Genomic DNA, 20,652 nt, shown 5'->3' with positions numbered 1-20,652 from the left:
AAATGAGATGTAAATGAGCCCTATTGTCACCCCCAGCAGCAGAGACAGGTGAGAACTGCACAATCTTTAGAGCTCGTTTTCTCCTCTTTGAGCTTTTTTAAGTGCCTACTTTAAAATGGCCACAACTTCTCCAAATATTATCAGATTTCCACATGTTACACATCGTTGGAAAGCTTGGATATTACACTCTCAGAATCTATGAATAACTCAAAATGCCCCAGAACCGACTTGTGTCCCTAGTTTCCGTGACTGGTCACATTTATTAGCCAGTAGACATGTGCAAAGTTTCAGAAACGGGCGTGGTGAGGGGCTCAGTAGCGCCACCTTTTGTCAAAAGTGGGGGGATTAATTTTATCTACAGTAATAAAAATCGGTATGTGTATTGTTCTCCTCCAGCCAGACAACTTTCTAATTTACACTCAATAGCTCCAACCAACAGGAAGTCAGATATTTTGGTTTGAAAATTGTCATTTTATGTCTCTCTCTCTCTGAGCCTACGTCTCTGTGTGTGTGTGTGTCTGTGAGTGTGGGGAGGGGGAGGAGGGCTAGATTAACCATTTCACTGCTGTTTGGTCTGGCCTGCATTAAAAAAGAAAATAAATGTCTTACGCCTTGTATTTTTTAAATAAGTTGTATTAATAAGTAAAGGCATATAACCAGTTGAATTGTAGTGCATTGAAAATAGTTTTATATAATTAGTTTATTAATTAAATTAACTTGGTCCATAAACTTGGTCAGAAAATTTGGTCCATAAATTAAACACACTTGCATGTAATATTATGAAACTCGGTACACATATAGATCTCATCAGGCCAAACAACTTTAAGCCAGCCCAACAGGAAGTGGGCTATTTTGGTCTTAATGTGGATTTTTGGCAAAATCAGCCTCTGATTTTTTACCCACTCCTCTTAAGTGGTTTATTCAATTCCCACCAAACTTTTTCAACATGATGAAAATACATTATAGAAGCTAAATTGTGAATGGCTATTGAATATCTCAAATTGTTTTGCTATGGCGAGGGATTAAAGTCATGTCAAAAAAGTAAACACTAAAAGCCTCATATCTTCTAAAAAATTAATTATACACCATTTATTTCTAGATAAAATTACACAAATATCAGAACTAAACCCATTTTATTCTTGTTTTCAATTTAAGAATAATGTACAAGTTTAAAAACAGCCAGAATGTGCTATTCAGTTAAAAAATAAATACATCAAGTAATACAAAGGGCTATACTGCCCTCTTGTGTCCAAAATGATATCAACTCAGTACATAAAACTTTTTTATCAGGTATGGCTATTGTAATTAAATATAAATATATTAGGTATGTGGCTGTGAGGATCTTTTCCCACCGGTTAATCGACGTTAGACACCAGCGAGGCCTTTTAAATCGCTAATATAAAAGTGAAAGTAAAGTATAAGGACGTCCGCACGGACATTTATAGTGGTGGCGCTCGCAGTGCGCTCGAATGAATTTCTATGGAAGTAGAAATGAAAAAACGTTCGCTCTGTTCTGCTCGCTCGTCGCCATGGACGCGCACCGTTATGAATGCCAGTGCAGCCGCATACTTTTTAGTGTCACTTTAAAATTAGCACCATATCGGGGGCCGATTGTTTTCGGTTTTCAGGTAAAACACAACAACAATGAGTAAATTACAGATTCGCTTAAATAGGCGCTTTTACACAAAATATTCCGTCATCATTTTTTTCAGTCAGCTCTTCACTCTCGTGATTAATGAATTTTGACTCCTGTTGCTGATCTTTTCACATCTTCTCAAAGGTCAAAAACTCTTGAAACTTTGCACACGCGTCAGAACCCGCGGCCATCAGGGCCGGGCTGAAGATGGTACCCGGGCGTGGCAGGGGGGCTCGACAGCGCCCCCTGGAACGGGGTTTGAACACTTGTCCATATATCAAACACGCATAACGGTGGCTTACAATTTGTGATTTTCTCTTTCAGTGATTCTGCTTGTTAACATCAGGTGTCTTCAATAGTGGTCAATCATCACTCAATCAATCACTTAATTAGCTCATTAACTTTAACACTATTGAGTGTTAATTTAACACTCATTTTAACACTTTAACACTCTTGAGTCTGGAGCCAAATGAAATCTTAGGAAAGTTAATTTAACACTGAAGTTTTTGCTGTGTGAGTTCATGGGTGGAATAAAAATATGGCAGGACTTTTACTGGTTGACCCCTGGACTTTCCACCTCTGCTTGATGGTAGGGACTTGAGACTTGACTTACTCCCATCTCTGGCTCACGCATACTTTGTGGTTGATATGTGCCCTCGATGCGCACTTTTGCAGAGCCCAAACTGATGCAAGCTCTACAGCACACTTCTTTTCAACAGTCAAAGCGGAGTTACGTTTTTGCACGTCGTGCACAATAACCCTAAAGGCACCGGGGTGGCGGCTTGTTTTTATATATATATATATATATATATATATATATATAGCTGCGAGCAGCGATGAAGGGCCAAAGCTGGCGGCACCGCCACCCAGGTGCCTTTAGGTAAAGGCACCGGGGTGGCGGTGCCACCGGCTTGGGCCCGCAATCGCTGCTCGCAGCTATATTTATTATTATTTTACTACCTTTTGGGCACTTTTGGGGCCCTTAACGTGCTCGAAAACTCTTGAAACTTTGCAAACGGGTCAGAACCTCTGGCCATCAGGGCCCGGCTTTAGCTAGTACCCGGGCGTGGCAGGGGGGCTCGACAGCGCCCCCTGGAAGTGGTAAAAAATATTGGTCCATAATTCAAACACGCTTGCATGTAATAATATGAAACTCGGTACACATATAGATCTCATTGGTTCATATATCCTTCGTACTTTTACTTTTTACGCCAGCCCAACAGGAAGTCGGCTATTATGGGTTGTTTGGAAACTCATGCTCAGGAATTTGAAACACGTCTCCTAGGGAATTCACCCGATCGTCACCAAACTCGGTGTGCATGAAGTCAAGACATTGAGGATGAAAAATTGCCAGGGGATTTTTGATATCTCGAACGGTTTGGCCGTGGCGAGGAAACAAATTTATGGCGAATAATGGAAACAGGAAGTGTGTTATAACTTCTGCATACATTGACTGATCTTGATGAAACTTCAGCAGTGTGTTCGCTGTAAGAGGCCGATCACATGTATGTGACTATTGTGAGTCAAAGTTATAGCGCCACAAACTGGCAGCAGGAAGTGTGTCACTTTCAAAATGCTTTTAAATCACCCTCTTATTTTTACCCGATTTGCTTAAAACTTTATGTGTATAATGTAAACACACGGCAGATGTAGACCTGTGAAAGGATTATTGATATCTTAGATACTGTTGCCGTGGTAACGCATCAAACTTTAAGATTATTTTTTGATGCTTTTGAGACTCTTAGCATACTTGAAATTGCATGAAACTCGACAGACACATCACATTTATTAGCCAGTATACATGTGCAAAGTTTCAGAAACGGGCGTGGTGCAGGGGCTCAGTAGCGCCACCTTTTGACAAAAGAGGGGGAGTTAGGGCTATACTTTTATCTACAATCTTAAAACTAAGTATGTATATTGTTCATATCGAGCTGGACAACTTTCTAATTTACAGTTATTAGCTCAGACCAACAGGAAGTCAGATATTTTGGTTTGAATGTGGATGTTTTGGAGAATTTTCTCTTCCTCTCTCTCTGACCCTACGTCTCTCCGTGTGTTTGGGGGGAGGGGGATTTGTCTGCTGAGTGAGAATGCTTTTATTTTTGTTTTTCAAGGTTTTGGGGCGCTTAACCTGCTCGAAAACTCTTGAAACTTTGCACACAGGTCAGAACCCGCCGCCATCAGGGCCGGGCTGAAGCTGGTACCCGGGCGTGGCAGGGGGGCTCGACAGCGCCCCCTGAAATGTGATTCGAACACTTGTCCATATATCAAACATGCTTGCATGTAATAATATGAAACTCGGTACATATTTAGATCTCATCGGGCCGAACAACTTTCGTGCTCTAAGTTTAACGACAGCTCAACAGGAAGTCAGCTATTATGGGTTGTTTGGAAAATGCATGCTTTTATTTTTTATATACATCTCCTAGAGAATTAATCCAACACCACGAAACTCGGTCAGCATGAAGTCAAGACATTGAGGATGATAAATTGCCAGCGGATTTTTGATATCTCGAACGGTTTGGCCGTGGCGAGGAAATTAATTTATGACTAAAAAAGGACACATAAAGTGTGTTATTACTCAGTTAGTTTTACCTACAGTTACAAAACTTGGCGTGTATATTGTTCTCTTCAAGCCAAACAACTTTCTAATTTACAGTTATTAGTTCCGACCAACAGAAAGTCAGATATTGTTGTTTGAATGTGGATTCTGAGAATTTTCTCTCCCTCTCTCTGACAGAGAGAGTGTTCCCTGCCATTGTCTGTGTGTGTGATGAAGGGCCAAAGCTGGCGGCACCGCCACCGGCTTGGGCCCGCAATCGCTGCTCGCAGCTATATATATATATATATTTTTTTTACTGCATTTATATAGCGCTTTCACAGACTCAATTGGCATCAAAGCGCTTTACATATTTGCCTCTCATTCACCCATTCATTCATACACCGACGGCGGTGTCAGCCATGCAAGGCGCCACTCAGCTCGTCGGGAGCAGCCGGGGTTAGGTGTCTTGCTCATGGACACCTCGACACTTGGTCAGGTGGAACGATAGAACCACCAACCTTTCGGTTTGTAGACAGCCTACATGAACCACTGAGCTACTGTCGCCCCACTGTCGCCCCAGAGTCTTAGTGCCCCAGTTTGCCACTGCCAACTCCTTCACAAATAAGGAATCCCGAGTGCTGTTTTGGATCCTTGACCAGGCCTCTCTACGCACTCGAACGTCTCCCCCCAAGTGAATCTGACAAAATTAAAAACAAAAATAATCGAGGTACTTGATTGTACATATGCATACAAAATTCATAAAAACTTTAAGTGTACTGGTTCTTATATTAATCAATCCACACAGATGACAAGGGCAATGCTGTACCTCATCTCCTTTTGAAGATAGAGAGGGTTCCACCTCATTCAAACTGCCAGACTCTGCAACTATATACAAAATAATGTAAATATACTCAATATACATATTTACCCACTTGCATCAGGGCGTATACTTTGGTAAATATGGACCATGATAGATTTCAGATATCTGTGAGTAATATATTTTTTGCACTTACTTTGTAAGGTCTCCTTTAGGCTTGGTGGTCTAGGATCTTTGACAATTAGAAAGAGAACAAGCATATCACAAATATGATGGAAAACATTAGTGGTGGGGGAAAAAATCGGTTCTGTTCAGTATCACGATATTTTGCGCACGCAATTATATCGATACAGTAGCGCAAAGTATTGCGATATTTAATTATAAAATTATCTGTTTTACTTTCCGGTTTTCTCAGAGTTTACTCGATCATTTACATTTGCGTATTACATCCACAAGGTGGCGCTTGTTGCGGTGCTTTGTTGTCGTACATTCGACAGCAAATTCAAATTAAAATGGCTTCAGTATTATGGTTGTACACGACGCTCCGCATCTTTCAAATCGAAAGTGTGGGTAAATTTCGGTTTTATGATTATTCTCAGGTTTATGTTACTCTATTATGTCTGCTTTATGTTACTCTATTGTATTTAAATAATTTTAAGTTATGTGCTGGGAGCTCAGTGAGTTTTGTTTGTTTCATATTAAATATTACCTGCTCGGTCTTGTCTGTCAGCGCGTTGTCATTGTCCTCTATTTTTCACTGCTTGAGAACATGGGTTGAATTCGCCCTCTAAACCCTCATTCACTAAGTTAGGCCTATTCCCTAAGTTAACGTTAGTCCACTAATACTGTTCACTTGAAGGAGTGAATGAAAACGAGTGAGCGACAGGCGTTGAGCGTACATAAGCTGTACATTCGTTAATGCAGTGCAATGTGGGACAGAGACGCGATCTGACACGCGTCCCATTTTCTCACTGTTGTGGCTTTTTTTTATCATCAAACAAACATCATCACCGAGTAAGAGACACTCTGAATCCAAATTAATAGTTTATAAAGTATTTATTCTCTTGCAAGAGAGATCCTCGTCACCAATACACATTTGTGAGTCAGTGAGGAGAGATAAGAAGAAGCAGTGTCTGTCTTTTTTATATCTCATGTTCTCCAAGGCCTTATTTCTGCCCTCCCCTCAGGGAGAGAGGTATACTTTGTCTTTTCTATACCTCCCTGATCCTAAGAGGTAGATGCCCCCTTAACCCTTTAGGCTATAAAGTACAAATGCACTCAAGATGACCCCTTGACCATCTGCTTTTCCTTACCTCCACTGACCACCAACCACAGTAAATTATCACACAAGCCCCCCTCTCACTACAAGTGAGAAAACAGATAAGACCATAATTAGGAATCACTGAAAGAAGGGTAATAGATGGAAAATTCCATAACAACTCCTCTCTGTTTATCATACTATGATAACTGATTAATCAAACATTGCAATAATAGTAATAATAAATGCAAATTCAAGTCACATAAAATCACTCTCCTTGAACCTGTGAAGAAAGTTTTAGAATGAAGAAGCATAAGGCTGTTTTTGTGGGGGAAAGGCCTCGTAATATTTTAGCAAGCAAGTAAACAGTTTATCAAAAGCCGGGCTGAATGAATAAGCACTGTTATTGCACTCCCGACCTAGATCGGACCCTCAGTCACCTTAGTATAAACAAGAAATAGTTATAATGCAGTAAGAAAACAAAACAGAAAAACTATAATAAAAATCACTCAGTTTCAAACCCTGTCCTTTTACGCCATCTCGTGACAAAAAGGAAAACACATTTTCTTTACTCAATTAGCACGTGTCGCTGTAACTTCCGCTACTTGTGTCATCGTATTGTTGTTCATCAACATCATCATTCGGGTAGGCTGTCATTTTCACCAATTGAACAGTAATTCCAACTTTAACCAGTCTCTGCACTAAGCTAGACACACATTGTATAATACATGGTATACATAACAGAATCAGTACTACTATGACTAATATTGGCAACACAGTCTGAGCTAACCAAAATCCCCAGCCCCCTTTAAAATTCATTATCCAGGTCAGCCAGTTATCTTCCACTGGTTCAGGCTCCTGCACCGCCTTTCTCATGTGCTCGATCACATTTGTTATGTTGTCACTGTAATCTGGAATATTGAAACAACAAGACACACCTAACATCTTACAAATGCCCCCCCGTTCTGCAGTAATTAAATCCAAAGCTAATCGATTTTGAATAACTGCCTCTCGTAAATGTCTCATTTCATCATTTATCATGTTTATAGCATTTTCAGTGGCATTTGCTATTGCTAATACAGACCATGCTAAACCATTAACCTTATTAATCGTCACCGTTGTTCCCACCCCCAGGAAAAGGGACCACCCCAAATTTGCCCCAGGTGTTGTCCATGGATCAGATAATGTATACCCCGAATAATGTTTTGGCAGAACCCCAGGCAAAATCTTAACATTTCTTTTTTCCCTTGCCCTTGGTGTTTTGTTTGGCAAATACACAGATGTTCCCACATTTATCAACGCTGGATAACAGCACCCTGACCACCCGTGTTTAGGCATTCTGTGAAACGCCCTGTCCCCACATACCCACACAGCTGCTGGTGAAGTCTCATGCAGCTCACCAAATGGACATGTGAAACTAATCTCCTTGCCGTCGAGTGTCGCTGTGCAATTGTTCACTGTTCCGCCCTTTGTGTTGATTCTGACTCTGCAGTCAGACCATCCTGTCGTGAAAAGTCTCTGCGTGTCTGAACAAACGCACACATCACCTTTCTCGTGTGTTACTCTCAGTGGTGGAATTGCTATATCATTGTTGTTATATCGTCGAACGTTGTCACAGCTGTCCTCAGGTCGTTTCGTCGATGTCTCTCCTTTCTCCAGTTCAGCTGCTGCTAAAAGCACATCAGTCATTTGTTTTGGAATTAGACACTTTGTTTCATTAGCTGTTGCTATAGTCAGTGGGACGACCTTCCAAGCGTGTGACATCTGCAGACACAGCCAGCAGCTCGTTGATATTTCTAACTCTTCTTTCTGCAGCATAGCCAGAGCACAGGCTTTGTTACCTTGACACTTCATCATGGCTTTCTGCACTTCAGGGTTCCCCTGATCTCGTGTCACGTCTCCGTTCCCCATCCATGCCAGCTCGTCCCTCGCTTCTCGTTCGACCTCAGGTGCTACAAAAGGTTTTAAAGTTGGAACTGCCTCGTTTACAATAATGTCAATTTCTTCGTACCAATCCTTTCCCTCTAAATCTAATCCACAATAGTACTTGCCTTGGTCTGACAGTCTTACTTGTGCTAGCTCGACTGTCATCCCATACCTGTTGTTGCTTAGTCTGTGTTTTGCAAATACTTGAAATCTTTTATCTGTTCCCCCCTTGTAGTTGGAGGCATATGCTTTCACGTCGCTCCACTTACATGGGTGTTCGCAGAAGTAGAAGCCTGCATAGTCTACGCTGCGCCCCTGACAGCCTGGACAGTTCGTTTGATAGGGGTTGCACCCGAAACTCACATTTGATCCTTCGTGAACTGTCACCGTGCCCCCCTCGAGGCCTCTCACTGGCTCCACCTCCTTGAATGCGTCTCTCCTAGCACGTTGTCGAGCGGTGTCGTTCCGCTCCGTTGTCTCAGTCCTGTTGGTCTGTTCTCCTGTTGGTAATACATTCAGGCCTGCTGTAAAATGCATTATTATCAAGCAAATTGTCACTGACAACACAGTCATTATGCCTGTAGTATTAACCAGGCCACACATTCCTGGCACTCTGAATGGGTGCCAGGGTCTGGTACGCTCCATGTTCTCGGTTACTCTGATCTGCTGTATGACCAGAAAGTGTTAAGACAGTTCAGTTCTTAAAAGCACTACCAAGAAAGTGTTATCTGTTCCGTTGGCCACACGGTTTCCAGCTGGATACCGCTTGGCAAAATCAAAGTTGTTTGCTTCCTCCTGTCTCCTCCCTGCTGCTTCAATGCAAAGGTCTGTATCTGCAGGCTCTGTTATGTCTTTTGCATGGCCTTGCTCTTGCGCAGATAACGGTACCTTTTCTTGCTTGTCAATAACTGGACCTTGACGATTATGTTCGTTGAACCCCCTCCTGCGATTGCTCCGCCTCCGCAATGGGCGGCACCTTCCTGCAATGGTTCGCGTGCACCCACGTGGCCCTCTCTGCGACCTTCACCGCCGTGTACGTCACCAGAAGCACCTGGAAAGGCCCAAGCCACCTTTTCGCCTTCCAGCTCTTTCTACTGTGATCACGAATCACCACGAAATCACCTGGCCTGACCTTGTGCAGAAACGTCTCAGCAACTTTCCCCTGGGCAGCTTTCACCTGCACAGAAATTTGTGAGAACAGACAAGACATTTCTTTGCAGTAATTCAACATGTCATTCTCACACACATCCGTGGATGGCAGCCTTTGTTTACCCCCTTCTATGCCCATGAATGGCGGCCTGCCAAACAAAATTTCGAATTGGCTCAGGTTTGTTTTCACTCTTTTCCTCATTCTCATGTATATCAGTACGATTGGTAGGGCCTTAACCCAAGACAGACCCGTCTCTTCGCAACATTTTGCCAATTTGTTCTTGATTGTTTGATTTGATCTCTCTACCACCCCTGCTGACGAGGGAGCGTAACTGCAATGTGTTCTCATATCAATGCCCAAGAACTCTCCCACCTGCTTTATTGCAGCATTTACAAAATGTCTGCCATTGTCAGAGCTGATTTTTCTTGGTATCCCCCATCTTGGCACAATTTCGGTTAGCAGGGCCTTTGCCACTGCTGCCGAATCTTGCTGTGAGGTCGGGAAAGCCTCCACCCAATTTGACCACATGTCTACCATTACCAGACAGTGTTTCTGTTTCCCACAAGGGGTTAATTCGATGAAATCCATCATCAGATACTCAAACGGACCTGCTGGGGCTGGTTGGGATGCTAAGGGTGTTTTTATCCCTCTTGCCACATTGTCTGTGTTACAAGTGACACACCTTTTGCAAAAATTTTCAGCAAAGGTTGTAAATCCTTTAGTATACCATAAATCTTTCATCTGCATTACCATACTTCCCTTGGACACGTGGTCTAACCCATGTGTCAACTTAGCGTAATGCTGAAAGAAGTGTTTGGGTAAACAAGGAATGCCATCACTCATCCATACACCCCCCTGGAGGCTGCAGCCAGACGACCTCCATTTCTGTTTTTCTGCTCCTGTGGAAAAAGTCTGCATGCTTTCTAAACAAGGAGAAATGTCAGGGTTAGGCACAGATACCAAAGTACACGTCGTTTCTTTTGTCTCCTGCGCTGCCGCGGCCTTCGCTGCCGCGTCGGCTCTCGCGTTTCCTGTGGAAATAAAGCTTTTATCGTTAGAGTGCGCTGCGCATTTACAGACTGCAACCTTGTCTGGCAAAAGAATGGCCTCCAAAAGCTTAGAGACCAGTGAAGCGTTCAATATCGGATGTCCATCCGACTTCAAAAAATTCCTGTGCTTCCAAATTGCTCCGAAATCATGTATGAACCCGAAAGCATAACGCGAGTCTGTGTAAATCGTCACACATTTGTCTGCCATTAATTTACACGCTTCTGTCAGTGCAACCAATTCAGCTGCCTGAGCTGAATAAGTTGACGGCAATTTGCCAGATTTTACAACTTCAAATTCAGTGGTCACCGCAAAACCAACCTTATTCAGGCCTGTTTGTGGATCTTTGGATGCCGATCCATCCACAAAGAGGACATTATCACAATTCTCCAAAGGTGTGTCCAACAGGTCTGGACGTGGAGTACACACCTGCTCCAAAACAGAAAGACAACAGTGATGTTCCTCCCCATCATCTTCTGTTGGCAGAAGTGTGGCAGGATTCAAAGTTGTACATCTCTTCACAGTTATGTTCGGCATATCGAGCACAATTGAATGGTATCTCAACCATCTGGCTGAAGATAAGTGTGATGTTTTCTGTTCTTGCAAAATCATGGTAGCTGCGTGTGGGACCATCAAAGTCAAATCAGAATACCCCACAAATTCTCTTGAAGCCAGCACAGCCAGCTCAGCAGCTGCCACAGCCCTCAGGCAGAGTGGCAGACCTGCTGCAACTGCATCAAGTTTCGTTGAAAAATATGCTAGTGGTCTTAGTCTGTCACCATGGGTTTGCAAGAGCACTGAACTCATAAAGCCGTATTTTTCATCTACCATCTGTATAAATGGTTTGTCAACTGCTGGAAGGCCCAACGCTGGAGCCTGAGCCAGTTGCATTTTCAAAGTTTCAAAAGCTTCCTGTGCTTCTGCTGGCCAATCAATCTTGTCACATGATCTCAGCCCTTTCCCTGCTGTCAGGGCTCTCAAGGGCTTTTCCAACAGTGCATAATTTGGAATAAACGTTCGACAATATGCACACATTCCCAAAAATGACAACAATTGTTTCTTTGTTACTGGTCTTGGTACATCTTTGATCGCAATAACTCGTTTTTCAGAGAGAGCTTTACTGTTTGGTGTGATCGTGTGACCCAAAAAAGTTATTTTCTGCTTCACAAACTGCAGCTTAGCCAGACTGACCTTGTGCCCCTCCCTTTCCAAATGCTTCAGGAGAGACACACTGTCAGCCAGACACACAGCCTTATCTCGTGCACAAATCAACAGATCGTCCACATATTGCAACAGCGCTGTTCCGTTCGACAAAATTAACGGTTCGAGGCTTCGTTTGAGCGCCTCATTATAAATAGTTGGGGACTCCTTGGCACAAACGGGTGAAAAAAAAAAACCTTGGCACAAACGGGTGAAAGTATACGGTTTGTTGTCAAAATCAAACGCAAACCAGAACTGACTTTCTTTTGCCACTGGGACGCTAAAAAACGCGCTGGCCAAATCAACCACAGTGAAGTATGTTGCATCTTGCGGAATCTGTGACAAAATCGTGTACGGGTTCGGGACCCGTGGCGCTCTCGCGATAACAGCTTCATTAACTGAAATTAAATCCTGCACAAACCGTCACTGAACCATGTCATTTTGATTAGCTGTTGCCTTTTTTACTGGGAAAATGGGTGTTCGTACTGGAGAATCATGACACGGGATGATGACTTTCTCTTTCAGGAGAGATTCAAAAACTGGCCGGATCCCTCGCAATGCCTCTCTTTTCAGGGGATATTGCGGTTGACACAGCCTGTAATCAGACTTTGGGGTGATTACCACTGGTTCACAATTTTTAATCAATCCAACATCATACTTGTGTTTCGCCCACAATGCTGAAGGTATTTCTGCCAGGATAGGATGAATATCTGTGGCAGAAATAGCTCCGTTATCATGCTTCTCCATTACACTCTGAACAATAGCAGTCACAGCTCTGTGTACATCAACCTCAAAATCACATGGCAGCATGAATGCCCCTATACTGTCACTCTTCTGCACCCCGTCTCCCTTTTCAGCCCAATCTGTGGCTGTCATGCACTGTCTCACAAAAGGACCCAAATCTGCCCACTGCTGCGCTTTGCCCTTGGTTACTGATAAGTGAGGCGCCGACATTCCTGTTATCAAATACAACTTCATTTGTTTTTCTGACAGGCAAGCTGAAAGCGCACACACATTCTCATTCCAGAACATTTTATCAAACTTCATTTTCTCATCTTCTGTCTCGTTAAACCACTCTTCCTCAAACTGAGGTTCACGCTCAAAGACAACATGTGACGTGCAATGCAATTTGTCAGGCATCATATTTTCTGTGTTATCTGATACTGTTCGATCTTTTGCCATGTTCAAAATCATTTTTGCCCAATCAGAATCTTTTACCTGCCACTCGTATGCCCATTGTGGCTCAAATTTTGCACAACACATATGCTGTACTTCCTCAATAACAATACCCATCGGGCCCGCAGTGAGTTTCAAATTTAATTCACACATTAAATCTCTTGCCAACAATGGAGCCGGACAGGTTTCAGAGCACAAAAACGCATGTTTCAATGCTTTGCCCCCCTCCGTCTCGCATTGTAACGGCACAGTGAAATTTTCTGAAATTTCATGCCCTGACGCTGACGTGCTTTCAAACACCACATTCGTCAATCTTGGTTTGCATGGCAAGTCATATGGCCTTATTGTGGACCGGGCTGCACCCGAGTCCACGAGAAACTCTATCATTGTACCGTCAACTAACAGTGGATATCTCGGTAGTCTTAAAAATCCTGAACCTTTATACATTCTCAGACATTCAGCAGAAACAGCGTTATTCAAATTTTCATCACTCACACATAAAGGTTTGCTAGCATTTTCTTCGTTGCAAGAAGCATTATGTACATCAGTGTATGTGTGCGTGTTGTGTGTGTGTGTTAAAAAAATTTCACTTCCCTTTCTCGCAGTCGGTTGAATGCCTGTCGCTCGCCCTCCCCTCTCCTGTTCTCCGTTCCTCTGTAGTCAATCCGCCTTCCGCGCCTCCGGACAATCCTTTGCCCAGTGTCCATCGCCCTTGCACACTCTGCACTTCGTGCATCTGACAAAGTCATGTTCGTTGCTTTCGCACAGTCCACATTTCCACTTTCCCTGATACACTTTCTTCTTCTTGTTGGCCCAGTTCTGCCGCGCTGGTGGTGCGCTCGTGCTAGCTTTGATCTGTACAGCAGCCAGCTGCAGCTCTCTGTCCACCTTTACTTTCGCGGCTTTGTCCTTCTTTGTCAGCAGCTGTTCCTCGGCGTGCACAGCCTGCGCTAGGGTGGTTGTTAGCCGCCCGTTCTGCCACTCGATGTAACTTGCTCTCACCGCTTGTGCGATTTCAGGTCTCAGTCCATTCAGGAAACGGCTCTGCAAATGACACTCCCATGTGCCTGGCTGCTCTCCTCTCTCCTCCGGCTCAGGCATGCCGCTGTGTTTCTGAAATGTTTCAAAAAGTCTTGCATAATAGTCACGAACAGGCTCTTCTCTCACCTGGCAACAGCTGTTGATTTTTTCTGTGTCCACTCGTGGTGGGAAAGCCTTCTTTATTTCTTCGGCGAGTTTGCTCACTGTTGTTCGATACAGATCGTTGGCATCATTCATCCACTCCCCGTGCGCTCTTCGTCGTTCTTCTTTCGGCATGTGGCTGCTCACTTTGTGCCAGCTCGTGGCTCCCAGTTTCACGGCTAGCAGCCGTTTCAGTTCTTGTGTGGTGGGGCTGAACTCTTGACAGAAAGTGACTAGTTCGTTTGAAAATCTGTCACCTGCATCGTCCGGGTTTGGCAAATGGGCCATTGCTTCTTTCATGTCTGTCACCGTCCACGGTCTATAGACCATCACCGGTCCATCCGGCCCCGCCACCTCAATCATGGGAGCCGTGATGTTAGCTGTTTCATCTCGGATCTGTGATCTTGTGAAGATTTTCTTCGGCTTGGCTCCGCGTTGCTCGTCCGTGTTCTCTGTGATTTCTTCCTTCTCGCCCTGGGTCACGTGACTGGACGCTTGTCCCTCTGCTTGCACTTGTTGCATTGCCTGCGCTGTTTGCATCGCTAGTTGCTGGAATGCCAACGCCATCTGCGCTGTTTGCTGTTTTTGCGCTTCTGCTCGTGCGGCCTCTCTCGCCTCTTGTTCCTCCCGCGCGGCCAGCGCTTCAGCTCTTGCTGCTCGGTCATTTTGCTCTTCTTGCGCTTCACGCGCTGCTACACGCTCTGCTTGTGCTTGTGCCTCTCTCGCTGCTGCTTGTGCCTCGGGTTGCGGTTCGGCTTGTGCTTCGGTCTCGATGGAGAACAGTCAAGGTCGGGGTCGAACTTCAGTGCAGTCAATCCGGCTCCTGGGAAGTGTGTTTTGTACTCCGTCGGTGCCGGTCTCACCGCAATTTCATGCGGGGAAACACAAACATACTGTGGGTTAGTCGGTTCTGGTGGTGCAGACACACATACAGGCAGACTTTCACACTTTTCATTTTTCCTTCCTGCTAATTCTTTTTGCAGTTGCCTTCTTTCTCTTTTATCTGCTTCCTCAAGCCAGCAATCGACTGTGTCTTCACATTTTTTGCATACATGTTTAACACACTTGCAGCAACAAGATAATTGTTTCTCACTACGCTTTTCCACTGAGTCTCTCACCACTTTCAGCCTCGTGCGGCTTAATGTTCCCCCTTCGGGAAAATCATGATGCTTGATTAATTTCTCAATATCTAACATACATTTCTGACCATAATGTTTTCTCATTTGGTAGTACACCGGTGTATCATATTTCATAATCTTGCTCTGAGATTTCCGCATACTGGCCGCTTTTCTGTTCTCTGTGGATTTCTCTTCAACGCGCGTTTTCTTGATCTGTTAGGCGTCCCCAACAGACCCGATTTTTTCTTTTAACCCAAATCGGTCGGGTTGCACTATTAGTGCCCTCCTAATTATGGTTCACCAAAAAAAATCTTTTCTGGTTCCCCCCAATTAGCCTCAGCACCTAAAAACAATTTGCTCTGTGGTGGAACAACTTTTTTCAGGTTACCTATCTGTATGAAATCTCTTGATCTGTTACAGACCTCAATTAATCTCAGATAATTTCCTCTCGTATCTGTTTGAAACCTCTTGATCTATATATAGATCTCAATTAATCTCAGATTACGTACCACAGAAACAGCCCTCAGCCAATATGGTTCAATTTCACTCTTCCCCCCTTTAAAATGAATTTAATTCGCTTACCCAGAGATGTTGTTCTGTGCCACCTTGAGTTCTTTTGATTCCAGTGGCCGGATCCGGTCCTAACGGCGGAAACGGTCCCTCTTCTCTTAATGTTTTTCTCGAGGTAGGGTTGGAACTTTGTCAGTTCCTAGGTGATCAGCCTCCGTCCGTCCGTCAGTCCCGGAATCACGTCCAAGGATCCCACTTCTGACACCAAAACTGTTGTGGCTTTTTTTATCATCAAACAAACATCATCACTGAGTAAGAGACACTCTGAATCCAAATTAATAGTTTATAAAGTATTTATTCTCTTGCAAGAGAGATCCTCGTCACCAATACACATTTGTGAGTCAGTGAGGAGAGATAAGAAGAAGCAGTGTCTGTCTTTTTTATATCTCATGTTCTCCAAGGCCTTATTTCTGCCCTCCCCTCTGGGAGAGAGGTATACTTTGTCTTTTCTATACCTCCCTGATCCTAAGAGGTAGATGCCCCCTTAACCCTTTAGACTATAAAGTACAAATGCACTCAAGATTACCCCTTGACCATCTGCTTTTCCTTACCTCCACTGACCACCAACCACAGTAAATTATCACACAAGCCCCCCTCTCACTACAAGTGAGAAAACAGATGAGACCATAATTAGGAATCACTGAAAGAAGGGTAATAGATGGAAAATTCCATAACATCACAAATCTCTACGTTTATTTAAATAATTCAAGATTGCTCTTATAAGAACACTCGACAAAACTGACATTTTGGCATAATTTGTGTGTTTAATGGTTTGTTCAAGCCCGAAAGAGAACTTGATTCTGACGCGCGTCTTTTCTGTGGGTCGTGTGTGTGTGTGTGTATGTGTGTGTAATACAGGCAGGATTTAACGGATACTGCGTAATTGCGTTAAACATTTTTAACGCTTTAAACTTTTTTTTTGTTTTTGTTGCGGTGCCGCGGTGGGCAAGTGATGAAACCAGTGTTGCAATGTGTCCCGAATGTTCAAGAACAAGTTTTTCAGTTTTTGCACTTCAGTTAATGTGTAGAAGATAATGTTTACAGAATTAAATGTGACATTTAAAGTGAGGTGAGCGGTCTTATTTTCCTAATTTTTTGTAATGCCTTTGAATAATATGGGGGACGTGAATCGCAATATCGCAGAATCGAATCGCAATACTTGCTGTATCGCAATATATTGAGAATCGCAATAATATTGAATCGTGGCCCAAATATCGCAATACTATCGAATCGTCACATTTTTGCCAATTCCCACCCCTAGAAAACATGACAACAAAGAATATACTTTGTAAACCCTAAAAGATCACAGCTGAAGCACTCCAATAAGACTCATAGTCTTCCCCAATCCCAAAGCAGTGTACTGAAATTTGAATTTGCTATATGCACCACCCCCTCCCAAGAAGACAAATCTGGGAGATCTCCTTAATAAACGGAGGTCTGAAATCTCTGCCCCTTTACCTATCAGAGCGCGTGTTGACACGGAGTTAAGCCTTGTTTATACTCGACGCGTCTGCACGAGCGCGAAGGTGCGTGCGGCAAAAATGATGGCATTGCGGTGTGGGCGGTCGTGCGCGTTGGGTGCGCAAGACCCCATTTCGCTTGGCGGTGTGCACGGCTTTTTTTGTAACAGCGCGCGATTCGCATTCCGAGGATGAACGACTTCAAGCCGAATCTGCCGAGCATGTACGTCTCACCACGTCTGTAAACTAAAGTTTTTTTTGCTAAGGTTTAGTTTACTGTGTGTGATTTATTTAAAACAAAGCACGTTCATTGCAAAGTTTTTTTTTTTAGTCTACAACAACCCTAAATAGCCGACTTCCTGTTGGGCTGGGGTAAAAAGTAAGAGCATGAAGTATACAGGTCCTTCTCAAAAAATTAGCATATTGTGATAAAGTTCATTATTTTCCATAATGTAATGATAAAAATTAAACTTTCATATATTTTAAATTCATTGCACACCAACTGAAATATTTCAGGTCTTTTATTGTTTTAGTACTGATGATTTTGGCATACAGCTCATGAAAACCCAAAATTCCTGTCTCAAAAAATTAGCATATCATGAAAAGGGTCTCTAAACGAGCTATTAACCTAATCATCTGAATCAACTAATTAACTCTAAACACCTGCAAAAGATTCCTGAGGCTTTTAAAAACTCCCAGCCTGTTTCATTACTCAAAACCGCAATCATGGGTAAGACTGCCGACCTGACTGCTGTCCAGAAGGCCTTCATTGACACCCTCAAGCAAGAGGGTAAGACACAAAAATAAATTTCTGAACAAATAGGCTGTTCCCAGAGTGCTGCATCAAGGCACCTCAGTGGGAAGTCTGTGGGAAGGAAAAAGTGTGGCAAAAAACGCTGCACAACGAGAAGAGGTGACCGGACCCTGAGGAAGATTGTGGAGAAGGACCGATTCCAGACCTGCGGAAGCAGTGGACTGAGTCTGGAGTAGAAACATCCAGAGCCACCGTGCACAGGCGTGTGCAGGAAATGGGCTACAGGTGCCGCATTCCCCAGGTCAAGCCACTTTTGAACCAGAAACAGCGGCAGAAGCGCCTGACCTGGGCTACAGAGAAGCAGCACTGGACTGTTGCTCAGTTTTGCATGTCATTCGGAAATCAAGGTGCCAGAGTCTGGAGGAAGACTGGGGAGAAGGAAATGCCAAAATGCCTGAAATCCAGTGTCAAGTACCCACAGTCAGTGATGGTCTGGGGTGCCATGTCAACTGCTGGTGTTGGTCCACTGTGTTTTATCAAGGGCAGGGTCAATGCAGCTAGCTATCAGGAGATTTTGGAGCACTTCATGCTTCCATCTGCTGAAAAGCTTTATGGAGATGAAGATTTCATTTTTCAGCACGATCTGGCACCTGCTCACAGTGCAAAAACCACTGGTAAATGGTTTACTGACCATGGTATTACTGTGCTCAATTGGCCTGCCAACTCTCCTGACCTGAACCCCATAGAGAATATGTGAGATATTGTGAAGAGAAAGTTGAGAGAAGCAAGACCCAACACTCTGGATGAGTTTAATGCCGCTATCGAAGCATCCTGGGCCTCCATAACACCTCAGCAGTGCCACAGGCTGATTGCCTCCATGCCACGCCGCATTGAAGCAGTCATTTCTGCAAAAGGATTCCCAACCAAGTATTGAGTGCATAACTGAACATAATTATTTGAAGGTTGACTTTTTTTTTTAAATTAAAAACACTTCTTTTATTGGTCGGATGAAATATGCTAATTTTCTGAGACAGGAATTTTGGGTTTTCATGAGCTATATGCCAAAATCATCAGTATTAAAACAATAAAAGACCTGAAATATTTCAGTTGGTGTGCAATGAATCTAAAATATATGAAAGTTTAATTTTTATCATTACATTATGGAAAATAATGAACTTTATCACAATATGCTAATTTTTTGAGAAGGACCTGTATATGAACCGATGAGGTCTATATGTGTACCGAGTTTCATATTATTACATGCAAGCGTGTTTGATTTATGGACCAAGTTTTCGGACCCCGTTCCAGGGGGCGCTGTCGAGCCCCCCTGCCACGCCCGGGTACCACCTTCAGCCCGGCCCTGATGGCCGCGGGTTCTGACCTGTGTGCAAAGTTTCAAGAGTTTTCGTGCACGTTAAGAGCCCCAAAAGTGCCCGAATAGTCGTTAGAATAATAATAATAATAATAAATATAGCTGCGAGCAGCGATTACGGGCCCAAGCCGGTGGCACCGCAACCCCGGTGCCTTTAGTTACCTAAAGGCACCGGAGTGGCGGTGCCGCCGGCTTTGGCCCTTCATCGCTGCTCGCAGCTATATTTATATATATATTAGTGCTGTGCGTTAAACGCGTTATTAACGGCGTTAACGCAAACACATTTTAACGGCGTCAATTTTTTTATCGCGAGATTAACGCTCTTTTTGGCCTAGCAAACAACATCACACCGGATAGCTAGACCGGAAACAAAACAACAGGCACGCCGCACGTACTTGTTTGGGCTTGCGCGCCGGCCAAAGAGTAGTAGGCTAACGGTACGTTTTGAGTGGATGGCGCGAGCGCGAGACGCCGATCTAGAGACGTGCACTCTCAACGCAGTAGAGTGCGGCGCGGGACTAGATTTGATGGCCGAGTGCGAGGGCGGGCTCGAGCGGTAATGCACTCACTCTGTGTGCGGATACGGGAGAATAAAACGATTCGCGGGACTCCCGCAAACTAGAAATATCTATGAATAAAACATAAAAACTAATACATTTTTATTCATATGTTGCAGAAAAGCAACAAGAACAACTAAAACAAAATAGAAACGATTAACAGGCCAGAGTTTATTTTTATAACATGTTTGCAGCGTTGAGGGATGTAGCGATTCACAGACATATGAAGAAGCATCAGAAGCATTTAAAATAGACTCCCCTCACCGCTCAAAACAGACTTTTTGTTCAGTGCTGAATTCTGTAAGCTGGCAAATCCTCAAATTATAACAAACAAAGTGTATATATTATGAAAGATGCATTGTGCAGTCAGCTTCACTGATAATAACAGATGTGTGAGATTGCGATGAACTGTCAGCTTTTTAGGAATTATTAAGGGAGCGCACTTTGCGCGCATTCAGTCATGCCAAACCATGCACTCAGTAGCCTGCTTGCTTTTATGTTATAACAGTGGTTTGTGTGTTAATGCTTTAATAACAAATAATTTATCAGGAGCATTTATGCTGATGTGTATGGTGGCGACACGTAGGCGAAAGTATTTGGAGGTAGCCTACAAAAAAAGAGTGTATTTGCGGGCGGGAGCGGGACAAAAATGTTGCGGGCGGGAGAAAGTAACATAGAAAATAGTTGAGAACGTCAGTTATAACGACCCACGTATGAAAAAAATTGACGGGTTTAAATCGGGCTTGGGCTCATAATTACAGTTTATGTGTTGGGCCGGGCTCGGACACAATGCGCACGGGCTCGGGTCGGGCTTTTTTTTTTTTCGGCCCGATCTAAGCTCTACAATGGATGACTTCAGACAGAAGCACATGGATACCACAGCTAAG

General features: G+C 43.7%; 1 long non-coding RNA gene across 1 annotated transcript; it reads right to left on the bottom strand.

The window, feature by feature from the left end:
• Positions 1 to 4,751: 4,751 nt before the first annotated feature.
• On the bottom strand, positions 4,752 to 5,272 carry LOC143740140 (uncharacterized). Its single transcript, XR_013204763.1, has 3 exons — positions 5,192 to 5,272; positions 5,005 to 5,063; positions 4,752 to 4,875 (listed from the first exon to the last, which is right to left on the bottom strand). It is a non-coding gene; the product is annotated as an uncharacterized LOC143740140 (long non-coding RNA).
• Between the last annotated feature and the right edge of the window lie 15,380 nt (positions 5,273 to 20,652).

Source organism: Siphateles boraxobius, unplaced genomic scaffold, assembly GCF_051911475.1.
Source record: "Siphateles boraxobius isolate OS27281-9 unplaced genomic scaffold, OSU_SipBor_1 17, whole genome shotgun sequence".
Taxonomy (NCBI): Eukaryota; Metazoa; Chordata; class Actinopteri; order Cypriniformes; family Leuciscidae; genus Siphateles; species Siphateles boraxobius.
Note: the sequence above shows the minus strand (reverse complement) of the source record. Positions and strands in the feature narration are given on the sequence as shown.